Source organism: Rissa tridactyla, chromosome 3 (assembly GCF_028500815.1).
Source record: "Rissa tridactyla isolate bRisTri1 chromosome 3, bRisTri1.patW.cur.20221130, whole genome shotgun sequence".
Lineage (NCBI taxonomy): Eukaryota > Metazoa > Chordata > Aves > Charadriiformes > Laridae > Rissa > Rissa tridactyla.
Genome location: NC_071468.1, coordinates 97,890,003 through 97,911,266, shown reverse-complemented (window position 1 = coordinate 97,911,266; position 21,264 = coordinate 97,890,003). Strand labels below are relative to the sequence as shown.

At 41.9% G+C, this 21,264-nt stretch overlaps 1 protein-coding gene across 4 annotated transcripts in view; it reads right to left on the bottom strand.

Annotated features, from left to right (window-relative positions):
- The window catches only part of LGSN (lengsin, lens protein with glutamine synthetase domain), a 114,600-nt gene extending 102,381 nt beyond the window's left edge, over positions 1-12,219 (bottom strand). The window contains exons 1-4 of one of the 4 annotated variants that reach the window (XM_054195503.1): positions 12,099-12,219; positions 11,211-11,806; positions 9,518-9,582; positions 3,511-6,655 (exon numbers count right to left, since the gene is read on the bottom strand). The gene's annotated coding sequence lies outside the window, so the exon portion shown is untranslated. Of the gene's footprint in view, positions 1-3,510; positions 9,583-11,210; positions 11,807-12,098 lie in introns of all 4 variants that reach the window. The other 3 variants (XM_054195504.1, XM_054195506.1, XM_054195509.1) reach the window with 3 other exon arrangements.
- Positions 12,220-21,264: the final 9,045 nt, after the last annotated feature.

Sequence of the window (21,264 nt, the reverse complement as noted above, 5' to 3'; positions counted from 1 at the left end):
ACAGTTCAGGGACCGGAGCATCTCTCATATGAGGACAGGCTGAGAGAGCTGGGACTGTTCAGCCTGGAGAAGAGAAGGTTCAGGGGGATCTCATCGATGTATAAAAATACCTGAAGGGAGGGCGTAAAGAAAATGGAGCCAGGCTCTTTTCAGTGGTGCCCAGTGATGGGACCAGAGGCAAAGGGCACAAACTGAAAACATAGGAGGTTCCATCCGAGCATCAGGAAACACTCTTTTATTTTACTGTGAGGGTGAATGAGCACTGGCACAGGTTGCCCAGAGAGGCTGTTGAGTCTCGTCTGGACATGGATCTGAGCAACTGGCTCTAGATGGCCCTGCTTGAGCAAGATGACCTCCAGGTGTCCGTTCCAACCTCTGCCACTCAGTGAGTCTGTGACAAACTATGGGGGAGTTTATATATCTATCTACCTTAAGCTGCCCATGGGGGACAGGATTCATATTACCAGTTTGAACATTGTTCATTCTCTCTCCACAGTTAAGAGAAACATTGCTGAAAAGCAATTTATCCCATCTCAAATACTTATTTCAGAACAGGATTAATTACCCTCTAAAAGGGCTTCTGTCTCTCTCTCTGAATTACAGAGGAAGCCTAGACCACTAACTCAACACTTGACACCTAACTCACAATGGTAAAAGTTAAGTGGGATGTATCCTACTACGGCAGGTTTCTAAATGAGCTGCACCCCAAAGTTGGGTGTCTGTTTTGCCACTTTAAGGGAAATGATTCTGATTTAGCTTGAGCTAAATGTCTGAATTTGTGTGAATACTAATTCATAAATTTTCTGCATTACAAGTCAATCCTCTGATTAGGGTTTTCTGTATTTATCATTTTGTTTCCTGTTTTACATTATGTCTTATATAATGCAATGACAGTTACTTCAAAGACAACATTTTACACAATTTTTGCCTTATAATAACATGGCAGAAGACAGAACACAAGGAAAGCATACAAATATGTAGGCAGAAACAGCTAGCTCACGTCAGGAGAACTTGAAAAAGACAGTATAGAAGAAATATAGAGCATAAGGGAGAGGAAATCCAACCAATCCCTAAGACTAAATATAAAACTGAATTCCTGACCACTCAGAAGGGGAAAATAAAGTTATTAATTTTCACCTCTGCTTCTGAGGTTGAAGACTGCAATCCTTGAAGAACGTTCTAAAGAAGACTGAGGTAGCCTGGTGCACAAGATACAGGACTGAGATCACAGGAATAAAGACAAAATAAATATGTAGCCTTGTGGCAAATCAGACAAAGAAAACAATATTGTTACTATTTATTGGTTTCTATAATGCCAGCAGAGAAAAAGCAGAAGGAAGGGCTGTCAAACACGGGTAAGTGAAACGTGAAATCCTTAAAAATAAAGAACTTGTACGATACATAGAGAAAGCAGTACATAGGAGTAGTTAAAATTTTACATAATTGTAATACCGAAGAAACCATGCTGCTTTAGTTTCTAGAGAATTAATGGATTTGAGTGAGGCAGTGTGGGAATGAGAAAATTATAGGTAGGAAACTTTTATTTTATGTTCCTATGATGGATAAGCAGATAAATGAAAACATTGTTTAAAGCAGTATTATCCTGATGGTGCTGCACAGCTGAAATGTATTTACAAACTGACTGGAGTAGCCATTTACTTTGCTGATAATTTTCTTCACCTGCAGGCTGTACTGATACCTCTTTCTTAACTCATCAGCAGTTTAGTAAGTTTTCTTAGAGGCCATAGTATATTTTTAAAATGCTTTACTTTTTAAATATACTAGTTTCACAGTTACATTCAAGAACTTTTACCCCCATGTTCACCTATTTTCTTCCTTTGTTATGACTGCAGCCTGACTAAAGAAAGTCATCCTCATCCCCCAAGAGTTGACCAGGTTATTCAAGTTTTATTCCTCTCCTCTATATTTTTTGTTTGCTGTATCTCCCAGTGAGCAGTGCCAACTCCTGTTCTTAGTCTCCTAGTTCTCAAGTTTTGAACAGGAATCCGTAACATCTAATTATGGGTGTGAATTCCCTTACGCTGGCACCATCTAAAGTTGGGAATCCCCAAATGACTATTGCCTTGGAAAACATGACTCACGCTCTGAGATCATTTAGATGCTTTTGAAAAGTAATCTTTTAAACTAAAGGCCAACTTCCAAAGGTAAAACTTACCTTTTGCTCAGCTCTTTATCTGAGATGAAGTCATATTTATTTGTTTCCAAAATTAGTTTCATATGTGAGAATATGCCTGAATAAAGCACAGTAATACCTGAATAAAGGCTTCAGGCTATTTTCTGAAAGATAGGATATCAGTTGTTCTTTCCTAAATAAGGATAATGAAAGTACATAAAAATGGAAAACAGTATAGCAAAAAACCACCAAAATATGAGCAGTGGTATATCGAAGTATTTATGGCCAGCTGTATTCACAATGGTACCTTCAAAAAAAAGTAATGATTCCTGCATTACTTTTCACTGTATTTTAGTCAAATCAGAGAGCGATTGGTCGCTTTTATCTTGTAGAAATAATGCTTGGCTCCGAAAGCTTCAAGTCCAGACTTACTGAATCACTTGAATCACTAACAGGTTGAGAGGCTTCAGAAAACGCATGGTTCAGAGAGCTGCCTTACGAGCCTCACAATAGACAGCAGAGGTTTTCCGGCTTTTGTTTGCATCCACTGAGCAGCATAATGTGCTCAATTTCAGAGGTTCTCTCCCAGGTTTGTAGCATTAATTCTTAGGAACAGTGTATGGGGAGTTCTGGTATCACATTGCCCAGACTTTTGAAAACGTCTCCAGGTTGTTTCTTGCTTGCTTACAAATGATTTCATAAAATTAAATCTTGGAAAGTATCTTGATGCTTAGATATTAGAAGTTTTGGATTTTTATGATGTTTTCTACAATGGTGGGGTTTTTTTTAAACTGGAATTCCTAATAAAATGACAAGCTACAAGAAAGGTATCAGTAAATTTTAGAATCTGGTTTCTTGAAAAAGTATACTTTGTGTAGTGAAAATGATAGTCTGCTTCTAAACTTCTTTAGTTCTTCTACAGTACAGCAGAAAAAAATTTATTATCAATTTTATATTCATCTTGTCTGTATCCTAAGAATTTTCTTCTACTAACTAGGAGGACTTTGCACGGAGTGTCTTTTGGCATACTAAAGTCTTTCAAAAGTGTCTGAGAGAGACTCTGCAGGAAATATTGTCTCTATTGGCATCTCAAGAGCTACTTCACCTTTTCCTGTCATTGCAAATACTGTTAGATTTTCTGAATTACCTGTTGTGACCTATTTAGTAAGACTTAGCACGTAGCTCCATACTTTTCTCCTCCTTTTTCCCCTCCCTTCCAAAGGCCAGCTTTAAGGACATGACTTTCACTATATATGATTATCCACAGTGGGTATGTCCACCTAACTGTGTATTTTCACATCTACTCAGGCAACCTTAAAGCAAACTACTTCTGATTATCTACAATTCGATAAACCAAGTATGTCCTGAATACTCACCAGTGCACTTGTTTACTCCAATGGTTATGATGGTACACCCAAGTTTACCTAATGCCCTTCTGACTGGTGTGTCTCTAGGAACAAAGCAAACAGATTATTTTTCCTTTCTGGCTCTAAGAATGGAAGACACTTTAGCTTGCCACCACATACGCATCAGATACTTCTGGCCCCTGTAGTTCTTACTACTCTCCATTTGCATCACAGATCCATTAAACATGCTGCCCCCAATTCTAAGCGTTTATGTTATGATGGAGAAATCCACATGATGCTTCATGCCTTTTGGACAATACTAGAATGTGAGAAGATGCTGAAAATCAAAGAAATGACTATCATAACATTTTTATGATAAACTGGACAGCCATGGAAACTGCTGCAATTGTTACTCTATCCTCAAGCATACACTGACATTTCAGGCAGGCATTGTGCAATTCTACGATGGGGACATTTAAACACAGATAGTGAATAGTTGCAGTGGCTCCAGAATTTTGCACTTAAACAGATGTAGAAATAAATGTGTCCCTCTCTTCTTGGTGTGGAGATGGTAACTCTCATTATTAAAAAAAAGTTACCCATGTGGCATCAGAAACATGTTGAAGTAACAGCTAGTTTCGGAAAACAGGGTTATTGCTAAGTGCATATGCCCACTGTAATATTGCATTGCGTACACATACGAACATATCAACTACAACCATATTACACTCCCTGGTTTTGGGTTTGATGTCAGGTTCAGAACTAATAGTTTGAAAAATTTAAAAAGGTGCATAGCACTACAGGTACAAAGGAAGCCTTTCTGCATGAAGAAACTTGCGCGAGCGAACTATAATGTATTTAGTCATCATATTCTTAGTGGGGTAGCGGTCCCTACTATTTGTTTGGTATGTATTATTTTGGCCAACAGTCTTACACGACTGCTGGCCAAAGTAATATTCTGACTGTGCAAGCCCAGGGAAAAGACAATTTAATTACACACATAACAAAGGTCGGTGCAGAGTTCATCTGGCAGACTGAAAGCAAAATAGCATATGACCTACAACATCATTTGAATGTCAGTGTTGCAAAAAGTGTGTGTTTATTGATAGCCTGATACACTCTACCCACTGAAAGACCAAACAAAAGTCCTTTTTTATATCAAAGACTTAGCATATTTTTGATTTGCTGAACCAGTTTGTTCAAGCAAGAGGCAAAGAAAATTAGGGATCCAAGATAATCTCAGCACCAGATCATGGAGGCTGATAGTTCTCAGATGCTTTCTTGTTTAAAATAAAATAGAAAAGCTGCTTATTTTTATTTTTTTTTTTACGAAGTACAGAAAATAACTAATCTTTTCCTTATATTGGCTTAAAGCTTCCATCCTGATTTTTAAATATACATTATTTTCTCCATTTAAAGTAGTACTAGTTAATCTCCCTGTGTTTGTGAGCTTTGGACCATAAGATTACACATATTTTGGTTTCCAAGTGATTTGTTTTTCCTGCTAAATTCAAAATTTTAGAAGTATGAATCTTTTCTAATACACCGACAACTATGGTACTATACAAAAAAGAAATGTTCACTAAGCAAAGAAGCAACAAAAGGACACGTACACCTAACAAGAAAATACAATCATTTGTATTTTCTATGACATTTTCTAAATTTAATGGCATAGGCTTATATTTGAGCAGGGAACAGAACTGCAACAGAGCTTCTGTTACTAGCTTTGGCGTCTGTCTTTCAATTTTTAATTCAAATCTCAGAATTAAAATCAAAAGCAACAATTTTTAACAGTAATGGAATACAAACAGTACATGACAAGACATACTTTTGAGTCTACTGACAGTACAGCATATCAGTTGACAGATGAATACAGTGAGTTATAAAAGTGGACCTGTAAAGTTTTCCTGTCTTGATAATTTGTTGATATTTCGCTGCACAAAAAAAAAAAAAAAAAATAACGAACCAAACAAAAAAATCAATGAACATTTCTTCCTGACAAAGGAGGGGGAAAAATCGGGACCAGTGTGGAGAGGATGCTGAACAGGCAGTGAGTGATTGATAGCTGCAGTAATCTGAACAGACTGAGCAAAGAGATCGCTGTTTAGTTCTGGCTGCAGCACTAACAGCACAAGGCAATAAAATCTGTGGTTAACATTTTAGACCAAAAACATAAATGAATTTTCACACTCATCCATAAAAACTTTTTAAAAGGCAATAGATATGAGGCCTTGTAATTGCCGTATGCTCTTGTAATTGCCATTAAAACGTCAAAGATATTATTATTAAAGAACCAGTTTAGCAGTCTTCATTAGCAGCATTGTTGAAAGACAGTAACAAATTAACCCAGAATTAGATTGCAATTTTGTAACAGCAGCTGTATAGGATTTTTACACCACAATTTCCTACATACTCACTCACAGCAAATATGGAAAGCACTATTAGCAACATCCCTATGGCCAGGCTCTGATTCAGCCCCTAACGTATCTTGAGAAAATATTCCCAGACTGTCAACTCAAACAGTTTGTTGAGATAAATGCCATGATATATCCAGAATGTCAGACCATTGGACTGTTCCAAAAAGAGTGTTTGGAGAAAAGCTAACTTAAACAAAATTTAAAAAAATCCAGGTTTCCTAATGATGAGGCTTAATCTACTGCAATACAAATAAATAAGTAGATACGCTGTAGAAGCACATAACAACAGAAAACTTACTTGTGAGGAAGATTGGGCAATTTTTTTTTTAAACTATTCATCTTTAGGATTACTCCTGTAATACTTAAATTACCACCTACTTGGATTATATGTTGCCTAAGTGCCAATCATGAATGTTAAACCTGCTGAGTGACAATTACAGCATGTGCCTATAAAAGACCATGACTTCTTCAGTCTTAAAAAAATCCTTCTTTAGTGTATCTCCAAAGTTTTAACACATATTGGGCATAAAGTCCATTACAAAGACAATTCTTTTATTGAACAGACAGAAGCAACATTAGGAATTCACTGAATATTCCCAATAAACAACTGAAAAGAGGCTTCACAAAGTTGGGTTGTATTTGTAAAGTAGAGTAGTTCTCTACTCCCTCTAACCAGTCCATGGCCAATGCATATTACCAGAGTTCCAGAAAGAAAGTGAAATGACATTCTCTTCCAAAATCAGAAGCAGTTTTGGGAGCTGAAAATGGAAAACAACTCTCATTACCACTAAAGCATATACACAAGGTCCAGACCAAGATCATGATACTATACCAGAAACCTTTAGCGTACCACACCTTGTATATGAAGTGCCTATTTACATTAATGGTCAGAAAGGTCTGTGCTAAATCCTCAAAATTAATTCAGGGTATTTTTTATTAATATGCATGGACAAAGAAACCAAACAAATATGAAGAATCCACTTTAAAGTCTTTCAGTTTTGACAACGTGCTTGAGCAACACACGTAAATTTCCTACAGTAAGCTTAATTCTGTATCACTCTTCAACCACTTAATTCCACTCAAAACCACAAATACATCAAATATATCTCCAGCACATCATCACAGAAATTTCCAGAGAGGAAAGGTTTCCTTCTCTGGCATAGAGCACAGGTCTATTCCATCAATCTTTTGCTAGAACAGTGCTTCTTAGTGCTTTCTTAGGTGCTATATGCCAGCAGCAGAGTACTTGAATGTATGCTTGTGACCATGAAGGCCTGGGCCATGGATACAGAACGGGCTCCCTGACTATTGAGGAAAATTTGGACATAGGAGATAAATGAATTAACATTTAACAACCATGGGACTCTTTAAAGTACTACACAAAAGGACGCAGTTTGAAAACAGATTTTGACCGAAGACATCCATGAAACAATGAAGAGGAGAATATGCTAGTGGGGGAAATAAATGAGACCAAGCCACAGAAATGAACCTGACAGCAAAAATTGAGAAGAGCAGGAAACTAAGTAATTTAGAAGAATTTCATATACACTGAGAAATTATCATCAGTGGAAAAATATAAAGAAACACTCAGTTAAATTGTAAGTATTAATGAATTTTAGAAATATTAAAAGCAAAATTTCCAAGTAAGACAAAATTTAAGAAATTATACACCTCCATTGTGATATAAATACCATGAGGAGTTTGAACTAGCTAAAAAAACCTCAAATAAAGCATCTTCTATCAAAAGCCTTCTCTTCCCATTAGATTCTTTCCTCAAGATGTGAAAACCTGTATTTTGTAGTTTATAATCTCCTTTGCATCACATTGTATGAAATTTCACCCAGTGATTGCTGTACTGAAGCCGGCAACTTGTATTTTCAGAGCATGTGACCTTGTCAGACTTTTATCATCCATTCCACCTTACTCTTCAAATTAAGAAACCTTTAGAAGACTGTATTTTCTCCTTGTGAGATACCACTGAACTCTACTTTTTGAGTTAAACAGGGAGAGTCCTTTACATGTCTCACTCTTTCCAGTCTTTGAATATTTTTTGCAGCTTTGCATTCTCACCAATATGTCACTATCTCTTTTAAGAGACGGCTGTGGACCTACCACATCTCAAACACAAATTTTACATAAACAATTGACACTATTCTGCAGTCTCTTCCACTCCATTACCCTGTTCACCAGAAAACCAGAAGATCGCAGAATCTGAGAGACGCTAGAGAACTGAAGAGGGAGAAGAAAAAGGGCTAGAGTAGGAGCCTAACTGTAAAGGAAGAATAGGGCATGTGAAAATCGCTACCTACAGGCTCCAGACACATTAGGGTTTTTTTAATATGAGAAAATAAGGTAACTTGAAAGGTCTATGGTCAACAGAACTGCACATGGTATTTCAATAGTTAGTATTGATGCTATTTAAAAATAAAAATTCCTCTACTCCTTCTCACAATTTCATGTTAGATATCTAAGGATCACATAAAGATCATTTTTACTGTTACCACAGCACTGCCCTGGGAGTTCATATTGACTTACTTGTCCATTATAATCCCTGGACTCTTCTACGTGGAACAGAAGCATTCTTAAGAAATTATAAATTTTGCTTGTGCTCCTGGTTCTAGCTGTATGACTTTGTATGTGTCCATACTAAAACACATTTTTGAGTGAACACAAGTTACTAAACAATCTATATTACTCTGCAGAACTACGTTGACATCATTGTTACTTGCTATTCATCAGTCTTTGCATCAGTCGCACTTGTTTTTCTCAGTGATATTTGATTACACTCCTTTGATAAAACTGTTTGAAAACATAAACATTTAGCGTTACAGCTATGCAGTTACTTTTATGCCCAACTTGTAATCTTATCAAAGCATTAAATCAGCTTTCTTTACAATAGCTATTTACCCTAGAACTACATTGATTTGCATTAATTATATTCTTATCCTTTAATTCTTTTTTGTTTTAATCAGCTTAGTCACGTATAAGTTTTCTATTAGACAACAGTCTAACCCAGTCACAGTCAACTCACTTCACCTTTTTAAACACTGGCATGACATAAGCATAAACACAGCCTTCAGAAATTTCCCCACAAAAAGCTACAGCTAGTATCAGCAAATCAAAGATCTAACCAGCAAACCCTTAAGTCCGTGAGTTAATTCCATACAAATAGACTAGTAATGGACATGACACAAATATCTATATAAAATCCCCAATTCCATTCAAATTTAAAATAGGATTAATTCAGACAAACACAGTGAAACTACAGTGAAACTACATCCAACCGATACTTGAACAAATTCAGATCCCGGTATTTTTTCATGTATACAATTGTTTGGGGTTTTTTTTTCCCCTCAAGTTATGATACAGAAGACCCATATAAAGGTCAGGGACAACTGACTTCTGTCTAGAGGGTCTAAGGAAGTTAAGTGTCTGCAAAAGACAAGCACACTAAGCATCAGTATTTTTATTTATACTTTGAGTAATATTTATATTAGTTGGTACATAAAGACACACACTTCAAACATAAGAGTAGTATTTTAAAGTTTAACTTTCATGAATTCCACAGAAGGAGCATTCTCAAACCAGAACCCATGTACTAGCAAGAAATTCATACAAACCACTTCAAAGTGATACATGGACACCGTGTGACTGCATGTTGAAGACTACTTCCTGTTCTGGTCCTCTGGTTAAAAAATAATATAATGGATTTTTTGTAAGTACAGGAAGGTTGACAAAGGTGATCAGAAGTGAAAAATTGCTTCCTACTTATATTAGGATTCCCCTTCTTGACAAAAATGGCTAACAAAGCGTATATACACTTTTACATAAAGAAAGTGAATAGGGATTTTTTTTCACTGTTGTACTGAAGAGAATAAGGTAACACAGGTAAAAACAAATTATCAGAGACTACAAAGAGCAGGTTTTATAAAATAAAAGAAAGTAATCATAAGGTATAACGTATCATTTTGATTTTTGAAACTTTTATATTCTTCTAATTGTCTGGTTTAATGCAAAACTTCCTATTAAAACTTCCAAAAAATATTGATAATAGCCAACTAGGTAAGGGCTGGACATTCAGACTATGCCCAAGTTTTATTTTTGACTCACACTGCTTCAAAAATATATTTAAGTTTTGTCCTATTACAGCCTCTTATCCTAAAAGTTGTATTAATCTTCCTAATACCACAACAACGGTGATGATCACATCTTTGCTTCTCAAACTGATAATATTGGTCTCTTCTGAATTCACCCCACAGATTTCTCTTCACAAGTATTTATTTTTTCTTATCTTTAAAGTTCTTCATGAGTCTTGTTTCTTTCTGTTACTTTCTGCCTCCTCAACCCACTTTGTTTCATCAGTTCACTAGTTGGCACCTTGTAACTATCCATTTGTCTACCTCTCCTATAAGTATCTTTGACTCTGTTCTATGTTATATGAAATACTTTATGAACTATATTAACTACTTTATTGTAGTCTACTTTTCTCTCACACTCCAAGTATCTTGTCATCTCAGAGCATAAAACACAGCAACTGCATCTTAAGTGCCAAATAGTATGACATAATTAGTCACAACTTAGGGGGTCCAGACAGGGACAATCATAATAAAGAATATTAAATATTTAAAATGACGCATTCTTTCCTCAAAAAAAAAAACCAAACCAACACCAAACCCCACATGTTTTTAGACTAAAAGCTTTCTGAACTAAATCCTTTCTTCTTAGGATATATAATTTCAAAGTAACCACTGGCAGCTCTTATTTCCAGTGTAAACTACTGTATGACAGTGTTAAAAGGATGTTACAGCAGAAAGCAATTTGATCCTAAAAACCTGATCAGTTTAATGCGCAATGAAACAGTAAACAAAAGCTTTCACTGTTGGAGGAAAAAAAACCAACAACAAAACACCAGCATGGATTAAAGCAGGTAAAGAGCTGTTTAATCTGACTCAGAACTCTATCCAGAGCAAATTCCTCAAGCTTTACCAATGAGAGAAGCTGTGTTGATTTTTGATCTTTTTTCCCCAAAACCTTTGTAACATTGTAACCACCACCAATAAACAATATTAAAAGCAGCCATTACCCTTGGGGTCATTTGTCTTATTTTACAGGGTTCTGAGCACATTTTCAAGAAGTTATACATGCAGAAGTTGAAATAGCTGCAAGTTCACCAGATGTGTGCTCTGCATCAGTCGGTAAATACAAAATGCAAATGTAAATAAATACAGCCCAGGTGTATTTATAGCCCAGAAAAGCTGAGTATATTATCCTAGCAGAGCCACGGCTGCTGGTCAGAAAATAGCTTATGCCCACCTGAAGCCAGGCGGAGTGAGAGGTCATACAGACATGTTCTGAGTAGCACATCCCTCTCTCACGTGTTGGTTACCACAAAAACTTCCCCTGTACAAACCATGGTTTCTGCAGGTTAAACAAAAATAGAAAATTTGGGCAAAATCACAAGAAAACAGCCATGCCTCTGTACTAAAAATTTGAACCGAGTTGTTCATTTCTTAGACGAAAACCAAGTTCTGCATGCTCTTGTAAGTCTGCATAGTAACAATAACATAGCATGCAGAAGAAAGGCTTAACTTGTTAGACGTAACGAGAACGGTACCAGGCTAACTGAAGCTAAAAATAGCCTGTCATTTCATAAAGCCAGCGCTGACCCACATTAAGGCGTTCTTCCGGGCTGGCGGTGTCCGGCTGGGGACCGACTCCCACGCCTGCCACGCAGGGCAGTGACACCACGGGTGTCTCCCACCGCCGGGGCTCACCCGGGAGATGTCGGCCTTCCAGGAACGCTCGTGCCTCGGGAGACAGCACTTCCTGGGCGCCGGAGAGAGACAGGACAAGGCTGGGAGAGTCCATATTGGTTCACACACCGCTTCTGGCCTACTGGATCTCCCCATCTGTAAAACCAGAAATCATCACTTTTAACTCGAAAAACCCAGAATAATCTGCGGATAAAATGCGCCGACAGCTTCCAGCTCGCATTAAACTCTCAAAAAAAGAGGTTTCGCAGCCGGGCAGTGAAGGGACTCAGGGACGACAAGCCTTGCGGGGCCGCCGCTATCCCACCGCCGTTCAGCCTCGCCCTCCGCGGAAGACCGCGACCCGCCACCCTGCCTCCACCTGCCCTCACAGGGACCGGCTCTCCCGCCTCACCCCCCCACACCCTGCCCTCGCCGCCTTCCCCCTCACCCCGGGGAGAAAGCGGGAGGGCTGCAGCGGCACCGGAGGGGGGCGGCGCGGGGGAAGAGTCTCGAACCCGCTGCCTCAGGGGAACCAGAGGCTGCGTCAGGCGCTTCCCGGCGAAGCCCCGGCAGGGGTTGGGGAAGGCGGGGGGTGGGACTCCCGCGCAGGGCGGTCCCGGCCCGGCCCCCGGAGGCGATCCCCGCGCGTCCCGCTCTGCCCCCGCCGCGCCGCGCCGCGCCCCTCCCCGGCTCCGCCGCCACCCGCTTCATTCACGAACCGGTTCTCGCCGGCTGCCTCCGCCTCTCGCCTCCCTCCCGCCTCCGCCCGGCCCTGCCGCCGCCACGCCCCCTCCCCCCCAACGGCCGCCTCACTCCCGCCCCGGACGCGCGAGCGGCGCCTCCGATTGGGCGGGCGCGACGCTCGTCGCTGACGTATGGTGAGCGAGGGGCGGGCTCTGGGGGCGCTTGTGCGGGAGGCGGCGCCCGAGTGTCCCTCCTGGTGCAGCCGCGTCCGCTCCGCGCCAGCCCGCAGAGCCGCCCGCTGCCGCAGCTGTATGGTCCATCCCCGCTCCGCCGCCGAACCCCCGCCGGCAGCTCCGCGGCCTCCAGCGCCTCCGCCTCCTCCTGGTTCTGCTCCTCCTGCCCCCGGCGGTGGCGCCCGCACCCCGGCTGTATGATCAGGCTACAGTCTTCAATGAGTAACCATATTCCTGTGAGTGCCGATCGACTGACCGACCGCGACCCCTCTCCGCCCCGCCCCGGCCCGACTGCCTCCCCCGGACCCTCGCCCTACGCCCGGCCGGCTGCCCGCCTGTGCCCGGCTCCCGCGCCTCTCCTACCCCGCCTTCCTTTCTCCCCCCCCACGCCCCCCCCGCGTCTCCTCCATGTTGTCTCTTTGTTCTATCGCCCAGGCCACGCCGGCTCCGAGCGGCTTCTCGCGGCGCTGGGCTGCGGCTCCTCTCGGGCGGGCCGCAGGAGAACCGAGCCAGCCTGGTTGCGGGGCGGCTCGGCCTTCCTGCCGCCCCCGCCGCCCCTCTCTTCCTGCCGGTCCCCCTCCTGCTCTGCCGGGAGAGGAGGAGGGGGGGGCGACATCTCCGCGACTCCCCAGCCGCCCGGCCCCGGGCACAAAGCCGCTTTGTGCGCCTGGCTGCTGCCGGCCCCGCCCGCCGGCCCGGCCTCCCCCCCCTGATGGCTGTCTGGCGGCGTCTGCCGGCCCGGGCGGCCGCCGGGAAGGGCAGCGCCCCTGCAGCTAGGGCTCCCCGCGCCCCTGGGCCGCGTCAGGCCGGCGGCGCGGAGGTGGCGGGGTCTGGGAGCCCCCTGCCGGGAGAGGAGGCCGGGGCCGGGCGGCGGCTCCGGGGGACAAGATGGCTCCGTGTCGGGAGCCTGATAGAAGCGTGATGCGAACCCGTGACCGCCGCAGCCGGGGCGACGGCCCGGGCCGCGGGGCGGTGTCACGGCCGGGGCAGCGTCTCCTCGCCGGGGAGAGACAGGCCGGGGGGCCCGGCGCCCCGCGGCTGAAGCGGCGGTGGGAGCCCGGGGCTTTCCGGGCAAGCCGGGGCTTGCCCGTGGGCGCCCGCCGTCCAGGTGGCGCGGCGGGGAGCGCGGCCGGGCCGCGGCGCTGGCGGGCTGGGTTGGGCGAGCTGGCGCGGCCGCAGCTCGCCCCCCCTCCTTCATCCGCCGCGGCCCCACGTGCGCGGCCGCCGCCGGGGTGAGGGCGAAAGCGGCTGAGCGGCGGCTTCTTTGTCTGGGGCGGGGAGCGAGGGACGTGAGTCCTTTCCCAAATGAGCTCTGTGCAGCGGAGGTGGGGTATGCCGGGACGCCGTGCGGAACCGGCCTTGTGCCGGCTGGGCTGCGAGATGGCTCCCCGGCGCGGGGGAAGGAGAGGGAAGGCCGCAGAGGAGTCATCTAAGTCCACGTTGAAGTGGGTGCTTCTGTAGCAGTCTGCTGTTGTCCCTCAGAACCTCACAAATCCAGTTAAATACCTAAATTTTGACCGAACTTGCTTTTAAGAGCTTGCCATCTGGCTTTTCAAGGAAGGCATTTCCTTCTGGAGGTGGATCACAGCTCAGCATCAGAAGTTTTTGCTTTCCTCATACGCTTGCTTATTTATTGTTATTATTTTTTAACTCCCCTGGTAATCTCAGTGTCTGTGCTGTCTCACATCTGTGCCCACAGAGCACAAGTGTGTATTTAAGCATAAACAATGCAAGGCTTGCTGGTGGTAGTACGACCCCCAAAAGCAGGGAAGCAAGAAACAAAGCGTTACCAAAATTAAGTAATTTTTGGTAATAGAAGCAGAATTAGTAGCAGTTATGCGCAGGTCTTGGTTACTGTCTGGTAGCCAGCTACGCGCGTTGCAAATATTATGAGCTGAAAAAAGGGCATGAGGGTCCTGTGATTCTGGTGTTTCTTATTGCTGCTGGAGACAACTTTCCAATATGTCTACCTGCATCTGCAGAGCTTTTCCAAAGCAGTGACTCAGAAGTATGAGCCCCGTCTCCTTGTAATCTTATAAAACCATCAAATCAAAAAAACTGAAGCTGGCACTTAAATGTCAGCTCTTATTATTCCATTGATGGAGCAGCAAAGGGTTTTCAAATTGTCTTGCAGGAACAGAATTGTGTCAGGGGGAAAAACGTGGAAAAAGCAATACAAAAATTGCACAGCCATGGGAGGAAACATGCGAATGAGGAAGGAAAATGAGTGACAGATACAGCAGGAGCTTAGGGAGAAGGATGTCATTGTCTTACCGAAACTAAATGTGTCAGTAAGGCAGTAAATAAATAGAATTTAGCCTTATCTAATAACTTCTATCTTGTGAAACCTTCCTGTTCTGACAGAATACATGCCACGTAAGAATGTTGGCTCTATCCCAGCGTGTAGGCTGACTGTAAGTGATCACTTCTTCTCTTAAAGATTAACCAGAATGCCCAGATCAGGGTATTACTGAATTCTAAACTACTAGCAGATTGTCACCTTATTTAAAAAATTAAAACTCGCTCTATCAGATGAATGCAAAAGGTGCTTCTGTGTTAAATGTAAGTCTATAATTCCTTACAGCTTTCTTCACAGGCGCAGCTTCTTGTTTGGCACTTGTACCTTACTAGACTCAATAAAATAAAGTAATAACTGTCTTTGCATGTGTATGCTAAATTTCTCACGTTATTGCTTAAAATGTAATGGAATAACTTTTGAGTAAGGTAACAGGATTTACGTAGTTTGCTATTGAAGTGACAGCGTTACGTCAATTTGAGGCTCCTTGCTTTCAGAAACTCAAGAGGATGCATTAGACAAGGGGATGGAATGGTTTCTCTGATGTTGTATTTTCCCCAATATCTGTTAAGGCTTCTTTGCATGGGTTTTGTTTTGTTTTTTTCATGGTTCAAGCAGAACTAGGAAGACAGTCACATGGCCTCAGTTTCATCATCTCTGGAAGTTGCATTGACTTGTTGTACAGGAAGTTTTGAGATAATTTTTTCTTCCCCCTAAACTGCATACTTGAAGCACAAGAAACATCCTTCCTTCATAGAGCATGTTGCAGCAAACTTACGAGAAACCTTTGGAGTCTCCCATCCGTGATACATGAGCACATTTTCTTAGGCCATGGGTCACTTTCTCTGGCCCAAAATGGGTGGTGTTATCACTGTGGATATCATAATACTGGCATTCGTGTGCCCAGTTGATATGAGGTGCATCTTGTTAACAATACCTAATGAAAGTGTGCCTCTGCTTTGGGTGATGGCTCTGCAGTTTGTACCCCTTACCCTCCCGCTCCTCCTTGTCTGCCTTAGCAGTTGCTACTTAGGCCTTGAGTAGTAAGAGAAAGTCGGGGGTATTTGTGCCTCTGTCCTTCAGAAGCGTTTTTGTCAGGTAGCAAGTTAGAACAACGAACTTACATGCAGGTGTTCTCAAATTGTGAAGAAATGTATTTTAGCTTTCTAGTTTTGATCCTGTGGTTTCACTAGGCGAGTGTGTGGCAGGTCTTGACTTCAGAGAATGTGATACCACATTTGGTTCTGAGTATAAATGTTTCTGGTCTAGAGGCAGGTGGATTGGGCAACTGTGAACCATCTTGCACATCTTCTGAAAGGAGACCGAAGTGTCACGTAACAGTGTAAACAAGGGGTTTTGTTTGCATGCTTCTCAAGATGCTACTGAGTTGTGAACAGGAATGTCAGCAGCATGGGATAACCTTACACCTCTCTGCTTTCCACGTACCAGTAACGATTTAATAGATTACTTTCGTAAGCAGTTTTTGCCCCACACGACTGCTTGTTTCAAACCCAGAATTAAAATAGACATGAATCTACTTGTCAGTTAAGACAAATACTTTAGCTTCCTGTCCCAAAGAAGGGCATAAATTAAAGGTTTTCTTTTCAAGATGTCTTCTTGCTTGAATAAACTATTCTCTAACTTCTAGCGTAAATGATAGTAGATGGTACAATCACGATTAACATTACTTTGTCCCATATTGGACAGGATACCTTATCTTAATAGATTGTCCTGGCACATTAACGTTATATTTGTTTTCCAAGTTTATTTTGATAGATCTAATGGTCTAAATGTTGTTTGGCTTTCTGTTACTGATAGAAACAGCTGCTTCTGTTTCCAAAACCCTTCAGGGTTCATTTTCCTCAAGGGAAATTCACATGCAAATTAAAAAGAACATGCTGGAGTACCCAACCTGATGGTATGAATTTATGCTGGAGTACCCAACCTGATGGTATGAATTATGAGCTGATGTCATTCTGATATAGAAATTTCTGCATACGATACTATACATTTGAGCTTCACTTAGCAGCCTTAGGCTTTCATACACTATCTTGACTTTTTTGATAGTTTACCTACTAAGTAGCTAACTGTCTGAGACAATATAATAATTTTAAAGCTGTATTTCCAAGCCTCTCAAAAGTTGCTCATGTCCTTTGAGTTCCCCCTCACAAGCCTGAGGTGATCTTAATTACTACAACACCCTCTTTATAGCTGTTTTCTTGTCTTCCAGGTCTTTTTGGTGAAGACTGGTGCAGTGTTGTACTCTGGTTTAATGCCAAAACACAAACAGCATGCCAGTGTGCTGCTTGTCTTTAATTTTCATTTGACTCCTGGACCAGAACTAAACTAGGTTGACAAAGTTGTCTTAGGATAGTACAGTGTGTCGCTGCCTTAAGGAAGTTGGTCTGCACGTGGAGCTTTCTGGCTAGCAGTGGTGAGAAGTGCTGGCATTCGCATCAAAGGAGAATGTGAGCTTTGCTCCTTTGTAATGCGGCAGCAGCAGTTGCCAAGGCAAAGACTGAGACTCAAGTACGTGCTTGGTTAGGTCCTTAGCTGTGTGAATTAGTAAGGTGCTGATGTGTCTCATTGCTAACTGTTAAGTCAGTGTTAACAAAATGAACTCATTTGTAGGGGTTAATTGCACACAGAAGTCAGACGTAACATTGTGTAATGTACTTGCTTCAACTTTGTATACGAATTTGAACTGTGCACACCAGTTTCTAGATATGATTAACAATCTGCACTGAAAAAGTAGGATTTACTACTTAACTAATGCTTTGCTGCCTGCCCTCCTCCTTACCCCAACAATGAGTTATCATACTGAATACTCCTAGCTGCGTACTGAGGCCAGCCTGCCTTCTAGGCTGGATGAATCCTCATTACTTATTACTTCCTACCTACCCCAGTAATGGGTCATGTTAACTGTTTCCAATTGCTCTGCATTTTTTTTCTCCCCAAAAATCTCCATCTTGCCAATTGAAACGTCTTTTCTTTACCCTGGTGACCCCATTCTATCTCCTCGAGCTCACTTGCGTGTTTTTCTATTTCTTTTTCTGACAGCCTCCACTCCCTTATCCTCTACCAGGGGAATGGACCGACTATGATTCCTCTTAGCAGCCTTAAGAAGAGATAAACATGAGATCTGCCAGTGCATGTGGAAAGTGGCACAAGACCATGTGCAGCTGTATCTGCTTAAAGCTGTTCTGTCCCTTTTTGCTGTTCTGCTTCTTAAACTAATTGAAAGTGACTTTAAATAAGCTATCTTCGGTTCTTTTTTTCAGTTGCTATTTTAGGTGTTCTCTAGGTCTGGTCCTAGGAGTCTTTTTAATGCACACCTACCTTTCTCTGCTAGGTCATGGCTGGTGTGTCAGGTGATGACTCTTGGAGTTCTTCCGAGTCCGAATTCTCCTGGTTCGTGTCACTCTGTTGGCCTTTGACTTCAGAGGATCCTTCTTAACTCCTTTTTCATGCCTGTTATGTTTAGACCTCTCAACGTCCATCAGGTTATCACAAATGAAAACGGAAATAGGTTTTTTTGCAAGTAACTGGCAAACTTAATCCTACAGTTTTTACAGGAATGGTGATGGTAGTATCTCTGGAGCAGCAGCAAAGTGCATGTGAAATTGTCCTGTTAGTTTCTTTCTGCTAACTTCTTTCTCATATTTGTTATCAGGTCTGTTGGTTGGCTTTTTCGGGTTTGGTTTGTCGTTTTTTTGCAAGCCATGCCTGTGATGAGGGTGCATCCTTAAAACAAAACTTCTACCAGGAAGCTGTCTGAAAACATGAAAATGATGGCTGGAGGTGTTTGGTCTGCTTTTTCTAAAGGTCCTTTGCAACATCATGTGATGCAGCTCTACCCATCTGCTACAGTCCAATCTCAATGATTTTTATCTTGTCTATTACTACTGCTGTGTTACTGAAATGCCTCTTTGGGCTTATTAATGGAGCAAAGCCATGTGTGCAGCAGAAAACGTTGCAATTCTTTAAATTGGAGTTCACTGTAAGAACTCCTGTACTGCTAAAGATGACTAGGTGACCTTTAAGGGCCCCTTCCAACCCAAACTATTCTATGATTCTATACCTCTTAGAAAACTCAACAATTGTCAAGAGTATTGATCTGTTGTGACTTCTGTTTAATACTAGTAGTTGTTAGGTAGATCCGCTGTAGTCTTACGCTGTATGGTTTAGTGCCTGCAGCGGAGTCTTGGTCTAACTCTACGTCCTAGATGGCAGTTAGCAACCACGGCTTCTTTGCATGTAGCTTTTTCTTCCTGCCCTTTGGTAAAGTGCATTAAGATACTGGCTATTATCAGGACTTACTGTACAGTCATCTTTAGGACCTAATCTTTTGAATTGGCTTCCTTAAGGTTGGGAACCTTTTCAGCATAAGCTGCTTCTTTCATAGCCCTTTGAATGGGAAGATTTGAACATAGAGCACTGAAATACTGTCTCTCTTCCTTATTTTCTCATGTACACTTGCTCTGATTATATGTGTGGATGGATGCATAGAGCTGGTTTGTAGTTTAAAAAAAGCCTGAACAATGCTATGATGGAGTTACAGCTTCTGTTTGCTAGAAACTAGATTTATGAAGGCAAAGAACTGATAGTACTGTGTCCCAGTTGGTGGGGGGATAATAAAAAAAAAAAAATCACATATTTAAGAAAGTAAGCCTGTGGTAGCAATTCTGTAGCACACACTGCGTGTTCAGCTAATCTATTTCCAAAGTGCCTTGGGCAACATTTTGTTTGGGCATAGAAATACATGGATTCCTTCCAGTGTTTGAAGTTGACTGGCCAACACAAGTAATTTTTTTTCTGCTAAATAGTTGTACACTCGATTGTGCTTCTCTCTAAGTATATGTAGTGGGCATTTGGTTCGGCTTGTATGTATCTTTTTGGGAAACAAAACTTCTCTTCCCGTCTGTTGCCTAGGCAGGTATCGTCAGCAGCGCTGGTACTGCGGCTGGGTGCAAAACTAACTCCTCTGGTGTAAGGTTCTAGAGTGCATAAAAGTATATATTCTTAGTTCATTAGCACAGCAACTGAATACACAACTCGGAGCAGCTCATATGTAAATTTAACCATAGCAAGATAGCACACCACTGGGCAGGAATAACCTGTTCAATAAACTTCCTTGTGTATGTTTTTAGCTAGACTATTGCCACTATCTTGGTATATTAATAAAGTCATTTGTGTAAAAAGGCAATTAAAAGCAGATGAAGGTTGCCATGTGTCTTCAGCCTTTAATATGTGAAGTGTTGCTTAGTTAGAAATCTGTGTGCCTTGGAAGTCTCAAAATATGTTCAAAAGCTCACGTTGTTTTGTTAGGCCACAAAGACTTTGCATTTGCTTTCAAGGCCTCCTATTTGGGACAGGCGCATTCTTTTCTACTGGCTGTTCTGTATTTGAATTAATGATGCTTACATGTGAAGTAAGTCTTTAGCCTTTAAGACAAGTGATTCTGCATCTATGTAGAAACTGATAGTTTTGTTTAAACGCTAGAAATTGTCTGATGCTAAGCTTGACTATTCAAGGAATCTCATCCTTGCCTTCATGGGACTACTTAAGATCAATGTAGCTTCAGTATGTGTTGTGATGTCTCTGAATTCAGAATGGAAAATACAGTTCTATGGGTATCCTGGAAAAGCTGTACTTTATATAAATACTGGGGTTCTTAAAACCTGGTCTTTTGTTGCTATGTAGCACATTTGAATTGGTATTTTAATATATGTCAGGTTTTGGTGTTGAAACAACCCTATATATAAATTTTGTATTAAGTAAATTTATGTATTTTCAAGTAATCCTTGCTGAGAAAGGTAGCGGGGTTCTTACGCAAACTTCATTCTTGGATTAAAAAATAAACCTCGTGAAACTGCTTAGTTGTCTTGGGTTTATTTTTTCATTTTATAATGCTTGGTGTCTTAAAAATAACTTTGCTTCACCTGTACTCATTATGCTTTTTTTGTTTTCCCCCCCCGTCTCTTTACAGCAGTTCTGTGGTGTTCTTGGTCACACATTTATGGAGTTTCTGAAGGGCAGTGGAGACTACTGCCAGGCACAGCACGACCTCTATGCAGACAAGTGAACTGTAGAAATTCATTACTACTCCACCAAGAAGCCCCCTTAAGAGTGGTTGACCAGGATAAGAAGTATTGAATTGAAATTGGCAGAGCATTTAACAACAGAATTCAGACCTGGATGGGGTAAACCTCAGTGCACTGCCTTTCTTTTGCCTCAGTATTACTGGATTGAAGAATTGCTGCTTCTTGTTAGGAGGTTCATTTCATTTCCCATTGTTCCCGACTTCATCCTTCCAAGCACTGAGAATTTCACGTGGAGTATAGTGAAGTAGACTTCAGTTTCTCTACATCACTTCTGTATTAAAAATTTTTTTTGAATCC